A 13,870-nucleotide genomic window follows, 5' to 3' on the forward strand; every position below is an offset into this window, starting at 1 on the left:
ACACAAAGCCAACACAAGGGAAGAAATGGCGGGTACGAATGGTGTAAGAACTCAGACGAACTAGCAACTGGAGCTACAAGAGAGGGGAACTAAATACACACACTAATGGCAATTATAAACAGCTGTGATCAGGAGGAGGAAGCAGGAGAACACAGGGGCGGAGCTAAGGGGAACACAGGAGGGGAGGAATGAAAGCAGGATCATGACAAGCCAGAAAAATTGGCTTACATAGTCAGAGGTAAAACTGAAAAATTTTATGAGATGTACACTTCTTTCTTACACTTCATGAATGTTCAATGCATGGAGTGGTACCTGTGATTAGACAAGGACTGGTACCAATACCAGCATGGGATCAAGAAGGCCTGTGGTTTGCTATTTTAAATTAATGTGTCCATCCATCCATCCATTTTCTGCTGCTTATCCGGGGCCGGGTCGTGGAGGCAGCAGTCTGAGCAGAGTTGCCCAGATTTCCCTCACCCCAGACACTTCCTCCAGCTCTTCCGGTGGCACCCCAAGGTGTTCCCAGGCCAGCCGAGAGACATAGTCCTTCCAGCGTGTCCTGGGTCCGCCCCGAGGCCTCCTACCGGAGGGACATGCCCGGAACACCTCCCAGGGGAGGCGTCCGGGGGGCATCCGAGACAGGTGCCCGAGCCACCTAGCTTCTCTTGATGTGAAGGAGCAGTGGCTCTACTCTGAGCTCCTCCCTGGTGACTGAGCTCCTCACCCTATCTCTAAGGGTGCACCCAGCCACCCTACGGAGGAAGCTCATTTCAGCCGCTTGTATCCAGGATCTCGTTCTTTCGGTCATGACCCATAGTTCATGACCATAGGTGAGGGTAGGAACAAAGATCGACCGGTAAATCGAGAGCTTCGCTTTTTGGCTCAGCTCCTTCTTCACCACGACGGACCGATACAACATCCGCATAACTGCAGACGCTGCACCAATCCGCCTGTCGATCTCACGCTCCATCTTCCCCCCACTTGTGAACAAGACCCCAAGATACTTGAACTCCTCCACCTGTGACAAGGGCACTCCACCGACCTGGAGGGAGCAAGCCACCTTTTTCTGGTCGAGAACCATGGCCTCGGATTTAGAGGTGCTGATCTTCATCCCAGCTGCATTACACTCGGCTGCAAACCGTGTCAGTGCACGCTGGAGATCCAGGCTTGATGGGGCCAACAGAACCACATCATCCGCGAATAGCAGAGATGAGATCCTGTGGTCCCCAAACTGGACCCCCTCCGGCCCCCGGCTGTGCCTAGAAATTCTGTCCATATATATGATGAACAGAATCGGTGATAAAGGACACCCCTGCCGGAGGCCAACGTGCACTGGGAACAGGTCCGACTTACTGCCGGCAATGCGAACCAGACTCCTGCTCCGGAAATACAAAGACCGAACAGCCCTCAACAAGGGACCCCGGACTCCGTACTCCCGGAGCACCCCCCACAGGACATCTCGGGGGACGCGGTTGAACGCCTTCTCCAGATCCACAAAACACATGTGGACTGGTTGGGCGAACTCCCACGAACCCTCAAGCACCTGGTGGAGGGTATAGAGCTGGTCCAGTGTTCCACAACCAGGACGAAAACCACATTGTTCCTCTTGGATCCGAGGTTCGACTAACGGCCGGACCCTCCTCTCCAGTACCTTGGAGTAGACTTTCCCGGGGAGGCTGAGGAGTGTGATCCCTCTGTAGTTGGAACACACCCTCTGATCCCCCTTCTTGAAAAGAGGGACCACCACTCCAGTCTGCCAGTCCAGAGGTACTGTCCCCGCCCGCCACGCAATGTTGCAGAGACGAGTGAGCCACGACAGTTCCTGCACATCCAGAGACTTAAGGAACTCTGGGCGAATCTCATCCACTCCTGGTGCCTTACCACCGAGGAGCTTCGCAACAACCTCTGTGACTTCAACTTGGGTAATGGACGAGTCCACCTCTGAGAACCCAGCCTCTGCTTCCTCAACGGAAGACGTGGTGGTGGGATTGAGGAGGTCCTTGAAGTATTCCTTCCACCGCCGGACGACATCCCCAGTTGAAGTCAACAGCTCCCCACATCCACTGTAAACAGTGTTGGTGGAGAACTGCTTCCCCTGCCTAAGGCGCCGGATGGTTTGCCAGAATTTCCTCGAGGCCGACCGAAAGTTTTTCTCCATGGCCTCTCCGAACTCCTCCCAGACCCAAGTTTTTGCCTCCACCACAGCCCGTGCTGTGGCTCACTTGGCCTGCCGGTACTGTCAACTGCCTTGGGAGTCGTATGAGCTAACAATGCCCGATAGGACTCCTTCTTCAGCTTGACGGCATCCCTTACTTCCGGTTGCCACCACCGGGTTCGGGGATTGCCACCATGACAGGCGCCAGACACCCTGCGGCCACAGCTCTGAGCAGCAGCTTCGACAATGGAAGTGGAGAACATGGTCCACTCTGACTCAATGTCTCCAGCCTCCTTCGGGATCTGTGAGAAGCTCTCCCGGAGGTGGGAGTTGAAAACTGCGCGGACAGAGGGCTCGGCCAGGTGTTCCTAGCAGACCCTCATAACATGTTTGGGCCTGCCGAGTCTATCTGCCCTCCTCCCGGTCCAGCGCATCCAACTCCCCACCAGGTGGTGCTCAGTTGACAGCTCTGCCCCTCTCTTTACCCGAGTGTCCAAGACACGCGACCGGGTATTAGATGACACAACCACAAAGTCTATCATTGACCTCCGGCCTAGGGTGTCCTGGTACCACATGCACTTTCGGACACCCCTGTGCTCGAACATGGTGTTCCTTATGGACAAACTGTGATTGGCACAGAAGTCCAATAACAGAACACCGCTCGAGTTCAGATCGGGGAGGCCATTCCTCCCAATCACCCCCTTCCAAGTCTCGCTGTCATTGCCCACGTGGGCGTTGAAGTGCTCCAGGAGAACAATTGAGTCCCCAGTTGGGGCACTATCCAGCACCCCTCCCAGGGACTCCAAGAAGGTTGGGTACTCTGAACTGCTCTTCGTTGCATAGGCCGAGACAACAGTCAGAGACCTGTCCCCTACTCGAAGGCCTAGGGACGCAACCACTGGGGTGAACTCCAACACATGGCGGCTGAGCTGCGGGGCAATAAGCAAGCCCACGCCAGCCCGCTGCCTTACACCGCGGGCAACTCCAGAGAAGTGGAGTATCCAGCCCCTGTCGAGGAGCTGGGTTCCAGAGTCCAAGCTGTGAGTGGAGGTAAGCCCGACTATGTCTAGACGGTATCTCTCAGCCTCACAAGCTCGGGCTCCTTCCCCCCAGCGAGGTTACATTCCATGTCCCAAAAACCAGAGTCTGTGTCCGGGGATCGGGTCGTCTAGGCCCCTGCCGTCGACTGCCACCCAATCCACATTGCACCCGACCCCTACGGCAGCCTCTGTGGGTGGTGGGCCCACAGGAGTTGTAATTTGTATCTTTAGTCTTTTTTTTTTTAATTGATTGAGCGATTGTTTTTCTTTTTCTTTTACTGTAACACTTTTATTTTTACTTACAATAGACTTACAATAGATTGAATTTGCAATTGTATTAGTTTATGTGTGGTTTTATTGCCATTTTATTTCAATTCTCTTTTCGCCGATAACCTTGTATTGTTGAGGGTGGGATGGAGGGCTTTTGTGAATTTTCCAGTGTTGCGATTGTTGTTCAATGTAAAGAAGAAGAAAAAAACAGGGAGCTCCCAAGTGACTCAGAGATGAGGAAATGGACAGTATTTACAGATAAAAGTCAGCTGGTATCTTCTATTTGAACTGACTTTTTAAATATTTGTCAGGTCCTGGTTCAGGAGTCAAACAGGGAAAAAAAATGGACGCTATTTGACTTTCTTGTAAAGGACTTGGGTGTTCCTCACCAAGTCCAGTTGCGTGTCACGATGTACCACCAGGTACTTATATGCCTCCACAATGTCCACACTGGCCCTCCAGTAAGTGGCGGAGGTGGACAAGTCCTGGTTTTGAACGCTGGAGTTGCTGCCGAGCGATGCACTCTGTGGAGACTTACAAATACCTGGGAGTACAATTGGATGACAGACTGAACTGGACTACAAACACAGATGCAGTCTGACATCTGTGTCTGAACGACAGGTTCTGGACAGGCTCCTGTCCATCATGGACAACCCACTGCATCCACTGTACAGCACCATCTCCAGGCCAAGGAGCAGCTTCAATAACCGGCTGCTCAATAACCGGCTGCTGTCCCTGTTCTGCTCCACTGACATACTGAAAAAATCTTTCTTCCCTTTTGCTCTTTGTTTTTTATTTATTTTTATTTCTACTCCATTCCTTGTATTCTGTCGTTGCCTCTGCTGATGCCATTGTTTGCTGCTGAGACTGTGAATTTCCCCATCGGGATGAATAAAGTATTTATCAATCTATCTATCTATGTATCTATCTATCTATCTTTATCTATTTATCTCTGACATGTGACTCATCCTATTGGTTGAATCGATCCAGCTCTCTGAGGTCTCGGACTGTGATCACCCTGGCCTGCTCCGACGGGCCATTCAGTCGTATCATTACGTTGCAGCTGCTCGTCCAAGTGTCTTGAATCCACTTTCCTTCTTTCAGGATTCTAGCTTGCCTTGCAATTTTGGTGGTTCTCTCATTCAGATGCTCTTCTACATTTACCCCTGTGCCCTTCAATTTTGCAGACTGCTTTAACACCTCATCTTTGTGTTTCTTACTCACAAAGCAAATTACGACGTTGGGCCTATGGTCTTGTGTTTGGGGCACAGTGTAGCAAACAGCTATATGTTGACTGTCTATAAGAATGTCTTGTCGACTGAAGAAGTCAATGACTTGCTGCTTCAGTGTGTGGCGTCCAGCTCTTGGTGCAGCCTCACCCTTGTCGTAACCTGCTGCAGTCCATACAGAGGTACGACAAGTTAAGTCAAGTCCAGATATCACAAGGTTGTTCATCCTTGCTTGCTGCAGGAAACCTTCTCCTTTTCTTAGCAGCTCCTCAATTTTCTCATCTTTTTCTTTCATCATAGCCGTCAGCCGTTTCACTTGGTCCTCACTGCTCAGCTCAGACGAAGGATGTTTCCTGGTCTGCTTGATGTCAGAGCTTGTGGTGTTGGAGGAAGAAGGCTGAACCTTTTCCTCTACTTCAATGCTGCAGTTGCTGTAGACCTCCATGAGTTTGATTGAAGATGTCTCCTGGTAGCCATCTTCAATGTTCCTCTCTCTGCCACAGTATTTGGAAGGCGACAAGATATTCTCCTTTTTTGGTGTGCTGAATTCTGAAAAATTAAATGACATTTGTTTAGTTAAACAACCCTGGTTAAACATCTCATCAACCAAGATTGATGCTGCTATTTAAGTTAGCTAAATAAATGTCAAATAAAGCCCATCCAACTGATTAAGTAATTTTTCAATGATTTTCCCAGGAGGTTGTCTTTTTTTTGATATGCTTACTCGTGTCACTGCTCAGGGTTGTTTCTCTTGCGGCAGAGGTGCAGCCAGAAGTTGTGCACTGTGTCTCATTCTCATTTTGCGCGGGAGATCTTTCAACATAAGACAGAAAATTGTTACTTTCACTGCTAATCAGCCTGGTCGTTCAAAATACAAAAAAATCATCAGAGGGATAAAGTTTGGAAAATACCTGCTGACACACTCTGAATGGTTCAAGTCCTCTAAATGTCTTTCTTCAAATGAACTCTTCTCTCCCCTGAGGAAGACCTCTGGTACTGAGGGCTCCTCCTCACTGTTTAGAGGATGTTCCATCATCAGCAAGTTGCTTTCAGAGTTAGAGGAGTTGGGAGTGTTGAAGATGTCCCGCTCAGCATTTTCCCCTCCATCAAAGCTCCAGTTGTTGCTGACCGTCATGCATTCAATGGAAGATTCCACACTGAAAGAGACACAATCATTAAGCTCAAAACAACTTCATATAGTTTTTGCACGATGACACTGAATACTTGAACACACGCTTACTAGCTGTTGTAGCTCTGACGATTGAGATGGCTCATTGTCATAAAAGGATGGGAAAGGATCTCTCGTGGTGTAATTCTCTTGGAAGCATCTGTTTGGAGCATCTTTTGCACCAAGTCAATGAAGCAGAGCCGGTCACACTCAACAGCTGCCTCATCTTCTGCTGGGATTGCAGCAGCGACCTAGCAGGAACAGAAAAGCAAAGCAAAAACAATTCAGCAAAAGAACTGAACCTGTTCAGAAACACAAATGTTTTCGAAGAAATTTCCACTACCTTTAAGATATTGTGCAGGTCCATGTTCAACCCTGAGGGGCGTTCTGTTGAATACGGGTTAGGGAGTACTAGCTCTCGTTCCTGAAGAGAGGGATTCATTAATTTACTACCAATGTAGAAGGCAACAGAAAATAAACAGATTTCACTGATCAAACACAGTCGAAAAAGAGGCAGCAAATAGTACCTTTAAAACCCAACCCTGGGCCGGATCACTTGAACTTCTCTCATCGAAGTATTTGTTGGTATACCATGCTTGCTTCAACATGTTGTCTGGTGGCTGTCCAAGGATTTCTACGATCCTATTCATCTGTGGAGTCAACACAGTGACAGAGCATGTTTTCAAAATGTACACCAATATTGCTCCAGGCATTATGTATTATTTGTAGAAGTACTAATTTGAGTTGTATTACACATCTATGCAACAACGAAGTGCTTAAAACTACCGACGACACACTGTATCATGAGTCACTTATTACAACTCCCTGTCAAAGAGGTTGGAATGACTATTTGTGTTCTGTCTGAATTGTATTACTGACCAGGTGAGTGTCATTTTGGACGTAAAAAAATGGCGTTCCCGTCAGCAGTTCTGCAGCCAGACATCCGAATGACCACACGTCAATAGCGTGGTTACAAAGAACTCCCAGCACAACCTCTGGAGCTCTGAAAAAGACACCGAATCAGGAAGGTGACTATGAGGTGGTTTGATAAAGAACCTGAGAAATTAGCTCACAGTGCAAATCCAGATGTGTTCAGATCTACAGAACAGATCTGGTTTTCATACCTGTACCACAGTGTTTGGAAGGTCCATCCCTCCCGTTCTTCAATATTGAGCGTTGCCTCACCAAAGTCAATTAATTTCACTTTAAGTGGGTGTTGAACACGGTCGACCATCATAATATTGTGTGGCTTTAAGTCTGTGTGAATAATGTGTATGTTCTTCAGGAACCACAAAGCTTTAGTGATCTGAAATGGAAGACAAACAGGAAAAATGAAATGCATTTCAAAAACTTCAATATTTTAGTATCAATTCAAAGAACTGACGATACACGAGACTAAAACCCCTAAACATGGCCTTCATCTTATCTTTTTTTTCTCTTACTTTGAAAAGGCAGCTATGTTATAATGAAAGTTGCAGCTCAGAATTTTTAGCGAATCAAAATATGAAAGAGATATATATAGTAAGATTTTAAAACAAAAGCCAAGAGAATATAAGGTCAAACCTGTTGGAGGATTGCGCGAATCTCTTTGAGTTCAAAACCCCCCTGAGTGGTGATGGCGCCTTTAAGACTGATGTCCAGCTTCTTGAACTCAATGCACAACAATCCTTTAAATATGAAGGAATCGTTGCAGCTCACAATGTTGAATTGTTCTGCGCCCAAATCTTTCAAGGTGTTTAGTATCTCCACCTAGAATCACACAAGATCACATGAAATCAACTGTTGTGTCAACATGAATGTAGTAATGAGTGTTTTAATGTGTCACCTCCGCTTTTACCTCTGATTGGTGCCTATTGTCTTTGATGATTTTCAACGCCACAGTTTCATTGGAGGATTTCTTCACACACTGGAGCACAGTTCCAAAGCCTCCAGAGCCCAGGACCGTCTCCACTATGTACTCTGAGGTGGAAGACGAGACTGTCTCTGTGCAGTTCTTGATGCTCTCCAGTAGTACCTGAGAGTTCACAAAATAATGAGACATGCAATGTGATGTTTGACCTGATCATCTATGACTTTAAGTATCAGCCCAAATACAATGTTTAACGATCTATCTATATGAGGTCAAACTCAACCTGCCCTGAGTAAGGAAATGTTATACATGAAAAACCTAAAGTTTGACTTCATATTAGTAATGACTGCTTCTGCTGTAATTATGACTGCATGTGTTCAGTACTGAAGGAACAAATGTACAGATAGTGTAAGTTCTATTTTCGTCTCACTACAATCATAGTAGCTTCTTCATTTACCTCCAGAGGATCATCGTCATCATCATCTGTGAAGAGAGAGAAAGTCGTTGTCAGTGTCCATCATTGTGTGAGAAGACATCTTTCTGTAAACTCATGATGTCAACAATCACATACCTTCAGATTCAGATTCAATCCATTCACTTTCTTCAGAATCAGTATCAGTTTCAGTCCAGATGCTTTCGTTAGGACCAAGTTCCAACCTGTCACTTTCTTCGGTATCAGTCTCATTTTGCGCTGGCCATCTTTCAACATAAGACAGAAAATTGTTACTTTCACTGCAAATCAGCCTGGTCGTTCAAAATGCAAAAAATGATCAGAGGGATAAAGTTTGGAAAATACCTGCTGACACACTCTGAATGGTTCAAGTCCTCTAAATGTCTTTCTTCAAATGAACTCTTCTCTCCCCTGAGGAAGACCTCTGGTACTGAGGGCTCCTCCTCACTGTTTAGAGGATGTTCCATCATCAGCAAGTTGCTTTCAGAGTTAGAGTAGTTGGGAGTGTTGAAGATGTCCCGCTCAGCATTTTCCCCTCCATCAAAGCTCCAGTTGTTGCTGACCGTCATGCATTCAATGGAAGATTCCACACTGAAAGAGACACAATCATTAAGCTCAAAACAACTTCATATAGTTTTTGCACGATGACACTGAATACTTGAACACACGCTTACTAGCTGTTGTAGCTCTGACAATTGAGATGGCTCATTGTCATAAAAGGATGGGAAAGGATCTCTCGTGGTGTAATTCTCTTGGAAGCATCTGTTTGGAGCATCTTTTGCACCAAGTCAATGAAGCAGAGCCGGTCACACTCAACAGCTGCCTCATCTTCTGCTGGGATTGCAGCAGCGACCTAGCAGGAACAGAAAAGCAAAGCAAAAACAATTCAGCAAAAGAACTGAACCTGTTCAGAAACACAAATGTTTTCCAAGAAATTTCCACTACCTTTAAGATATTGTGCAGGTCCATGTTCAACCCTGAGGGGCGTTCTGTTGAATACGGGTTAGGAAGTACTATCTCTCGCTCCTGAAGAGAGGAATTAATTAATTTACTACCAATGTAGAAGGCAACAGAAAATAAACAGCTTTCACTGATCAAACACTGTCAAAAAAGAGGCAGCAAATAGTACCTTTAAAACCCAACCCTGGTCCGGATCACTTGAACTTCTCTCATCGAAGTATTCGCTGGTATAACATGCTTGCTTCAACATGTTGTCTGGTGGCTGTCCAAGGATTTCTACGATCCTTTTCATCTGTGGAGTCAACACAGTGACAGAGCATGTTTTCAAAATGTACACCAATATTACTCCAGGCATTATGTATTATTTGTAGAAGTACTAATTTGAGTTGTATTACACATCTATGCAACAACGAAGTGCTTAAAACCACCGACGACACACTGTATCATGAGTCACTTACTACAACTCCCTGTCAAAGAGGTTGGAATGACTATTTGTGTTCTGTCTGAATTGTATTACTGACCAGTTGAGTTTCATTTTGGACGCGAAAAAGTGGCGTTCCCGTCAGCAGTTCTGCAGCCAGACATCCCAATGACCACACGTCAATAGCGTGGTTACAAAGAACTCCCAGCACAACCTCTGGAGCTCTGAAAAAGACACCGAATCAGGAAGGTGACTATGAGGTGGTTTGATAAAGAACCTGAGAAATTAGCTCACAGTGCAAATCCAGATGTGTTCAGATCTACAGAACAGATCTGGTTTTCATACCTGTACCACAGTGTTTGGAAGGTCCATCCCTCCGATTCTTCAATATTGAGCGTTGCCTCACCAAAGTCAATTAATGTCACTTTAAGTGGGTGTTGAACACGGTCGACCATCATAATATTGTGTGGCTTTAAGTCTGTGTGAATAATGTGTTTGTTCTTCAGGAACCACAAAGCTTCAGTGATCTGAAATGGAAGACACAACAGGAAAAATGAAATGCATTTCACAAACTTCAATATTTTAGTATCAATTCAAAGAACTGAAGATACACGAGACTAAAACCCCTAAACATGGCCTTCATCTTATCTTTTTTTTCTCTTACTTTGAAAAGGCAGCTATGTTATAATGAAAGTTGCAGCTCAGAATTTTTAGCGAATCAAAATATGAGAGATATATATCGTAAGATTTTAAAACAAAAGCCAAGAGAATATAAGGTCAAACCTGTTGGAGGATTGCGCGAATCTCTTTGAGTTCAAAACCCCCCTGAGTGGTGATGGCGCCTTTAAGACTGATGTCCAGCTTCTTGAACTCAATGCACAACAATCCTTTAAATATGAAGGAATCGTTGCAGCTCACAATGTTGAATTGTTCTGCGCCCAAATCTTTCAAGGTGTTTAGTATCTCCACCTAGAATCACACAAGATCACATGAAATCAACTGTTGTGTCAACATGAATGTAGTAATGAGTGTTTTAATGTGTCACCTCCGCTTTTACCTCTGATTGGTGCCAATCGTCTTTGATGATTTTCAACGCCACAGTTTCATTGGAGGATTTCTTCACACACTGGAGCACAGTTCCAAAGCCTCCAGAGCCCAGGACCGTCTCCACTATGTACTCTGAGGTGGAAGACGAGACTGTCTCTGTGCAGTTCTTGATGCTCTCCAGTAGTACCTGAGAGTTCACAAAATAATGAGACATGCAATGTGATGTTTGACCTGATCATCTATGACTTTAAGTATCAGCCCAAATACAATGTTTAACGATCTATCTATATGAGGTCAAACTCAACCTGCCCTGAGTAAGGAAATGTTATACATGAAAAACCTAAAGTTTGACTTCATATTAGTAATGACTGCTTCTGCTGTAATTATGACTGCATGTGTTCAGTACTGAAGGAACAAATGTACAGATAGTAAGTTCTATTTTCGTCTCACTACAATCATAGTAGCTTCTTCATTTACCTCCAGAGGATCATCGTCATCATCATCTGTGAAGAGAGAGAAAGTCGTTGTCAGTGTCCATCATTGTGTGAGAAGACATCTTTCTGTAAACTCATGATGTCAACAATCACATACCTTCAGATTCAGATTCAATCCATTCACTTTCTTCAGAATCAGTATCAGTTTCAGTCCAGATGCTTTCGTTAGGACCAAGTTCAAACCTGTCACTTTCGTCGGCATAAAGTTCCAACCAGTCACTTTCGTCGGCATAAAGTTCAAACCTGTCACTTTCGTCGGCATAAAGTTCCAACCAGTCACTTTCTTCGGCATAAAGTTCCAACCAGTCACTTTCTTCGGTTTCAGGTTCAGTCCTTATGCTTTCTTCGGTTTCAGGTTCAGACCTTATGCTTTCTTCGGTTTCAGATTCAGACCTTACGCTTTCTTCGGTTTCAGGTTCAGACCTTACGTTTTCTTCGGCATCAGGTACAGACCCTACTCTTTCTTTGGCATCTTCTGGCTGCTCGGTGAATTGTTTTTCCAGGGACTTTTCATGAATGATGTTTCCCTCTTCATTATCCAGTTCCGGAACCAGTGGTATTGACATCAAGTTTTCCATTCTTCCTGCTTTTTTTGGTAAAGTGGTGCAAAAGTAATGCTTTGTAAATCAGACTTCTCAGTGAAACTCTCTCGTTTGCCTCTTGTTGGTGAACTCGCAATCAAACTAAACTCAATATCTGCACAATGTCACAATATATGTACCGTGGTTGACATCATGTGACATCATGATACTTTCATCTGACTCCAGGTTGATGATGTCCCATGATGTCAACCTTTCAACTGACTCTAGATCAAAGGTTGATCACATCCACCCACTCCAAAGATCAAGGGTCTTTGATCCCTTCGGCCAATCACAGGGGACTCTTGTCCTTGAGGCTGGCTCCAGTTTGCAGTCACTTACTTGTTTAATTTGCAAAAGGCTATTGTCTGAGTATTAGTGAAACCAACATGGTAGCAAATGGAGGAAAACTCATGGCAGAATGCAAAGCTTTTGTCTTCTACGTAGTCTGCCAAAATGGCAGACTGCATAGAAGAGTTCAAATTAAAATAATCTTACAGCCCCCTACTGGCTTTTCCATCAACTCTCCACTGCTCAAGACAACACATCCGGACCTCTGCAATTACTGTCATCAGACTCGGAGTGGCTAATTGGGAGGACCGGGACAATTCCCGATGGGCCGCTCTGATGTTTGGGCCATGAGGGCAGGTGTTCACGTTGTTGTTGTTTTTTTCAGTCTGTGTTTTTTTTTCTTTCTTTTTTCTTCTCACAGCACTGGGCTGACCACACGCTGTTTCCGCTGTTCCTGGATCGCCCCTGCCTCCCTCCAATGGCAGCTTGTTTTTTTTATTATTATTATTTGAATAAACTTTATTGGAAAACAACATAACACGTCCGCTCACTCGATCAGTGGATTTGAAAGGTGTAGAAAGAACAACGTTGAGCAGAGAAGGCTAGAATTCTAAAGAGGAAAGCTCTGGAAACAGATGCAACAAAATGTGCTAAGGTTGGCAACTTGTTCAGTAAAACGAGCTCATGGTCAGAAACAAGGAATGATGATTGAGCGGGTAAGATGTTTAACTTTGCCTCCAAACCACTGTTCAATTTAATTATTAAGTCAATGAATTGTGTGACGTTGTGGCATTTATTATAAAATTATATAATTTGAATAATAGTATGATGCAATGCCACATAACTGGGAAACTTTGTCTTTTGGCTCCCCAGAAACCAGATCCAGCCACACCAAGCAGGATGGACTGATCACAGGATAGATCATATTATTCTTATATTTATAATGAAAGTAGGATGGAGACCTGCTCCATATAAGAATGCATGCATTCATATTTAAGTGTCATGCACACATGTGCCCAGCTCACATATATGACACTATATACATTAATAGGAAGGTGACAGTCATGGTACATCTTCAATATAACACAAACATTTCATCAAAGTCCAGAGTCTGGAGCAGCTGTCTGTCTCATTGTCCAGACTTTTACCACATATCGTGCCAAACTAAAAATATCATTTCGAAATAGCCAATTCAGCATATCACCTTTTGCCAACCAAAGAGATCACGATTATTGCATTAATTTTTTCAAACAAAGTACTTCTTAAATCATCATACAGTGGACAATAGAACATGAAGAGAAATTCATCCTCCACCAAACAACAGCCTGTTTTTTTCAGAGACCCCTTTGTAATGACGCATCTCCACCTCTAGGGGCAGCACTCCTCTGAGCTGAGCACACGGACCCCTGCCCTCTTTGTAACTTACAATTAAAGGTATACAGGAGGATTTTCAGGAATTTTAGGAAAGAACCGCCCTCTCCACCGTTTGAAAAAAGTGCGCATGCGCAACGCTGTACCTGCTCCCGAGACGGAACGTCTACTAAAACGCGTGCGAGAGACATGCACGAGCCCAGTTCTCCTCGTGCACGCTCTGTTTACAAGTCACAAGTCGGCATCGCTCACATAAGCTCACTTTACAAGAAGATTTGCACCAGAGGGGGTGAAACTGTGTAAAAATGTCCGAGAATAATGCGTCGGGTCGGCCACCGGCATGATGAGAACCGTGTGGAGTGAGCTGTGCGCAGGGACGAGCACGTACGACGGGCTTACGTCATATATCACCAGAATGATTGACAATTGGGAGGACCAGTTATTTTGATGATCCACCCGGAAGAAGAAAATCCTCTACTATACCTTTAACATAAAGTTCTGTGGAAAAACAATCTTTAAACTGAACGTAACTTCTCAATTTAGGTT

Source organism: Blennius ocellaris (genome assembly GCF_963422515.1).
Source record: "Blennius ocellaris genome assembly, chromosome: 1".
NCBI lineage: Eukaryota > Metazoa > Chordata > Actinopteri > Blenniiformes > Blenniidae > Blennius > Blennius ocellaris.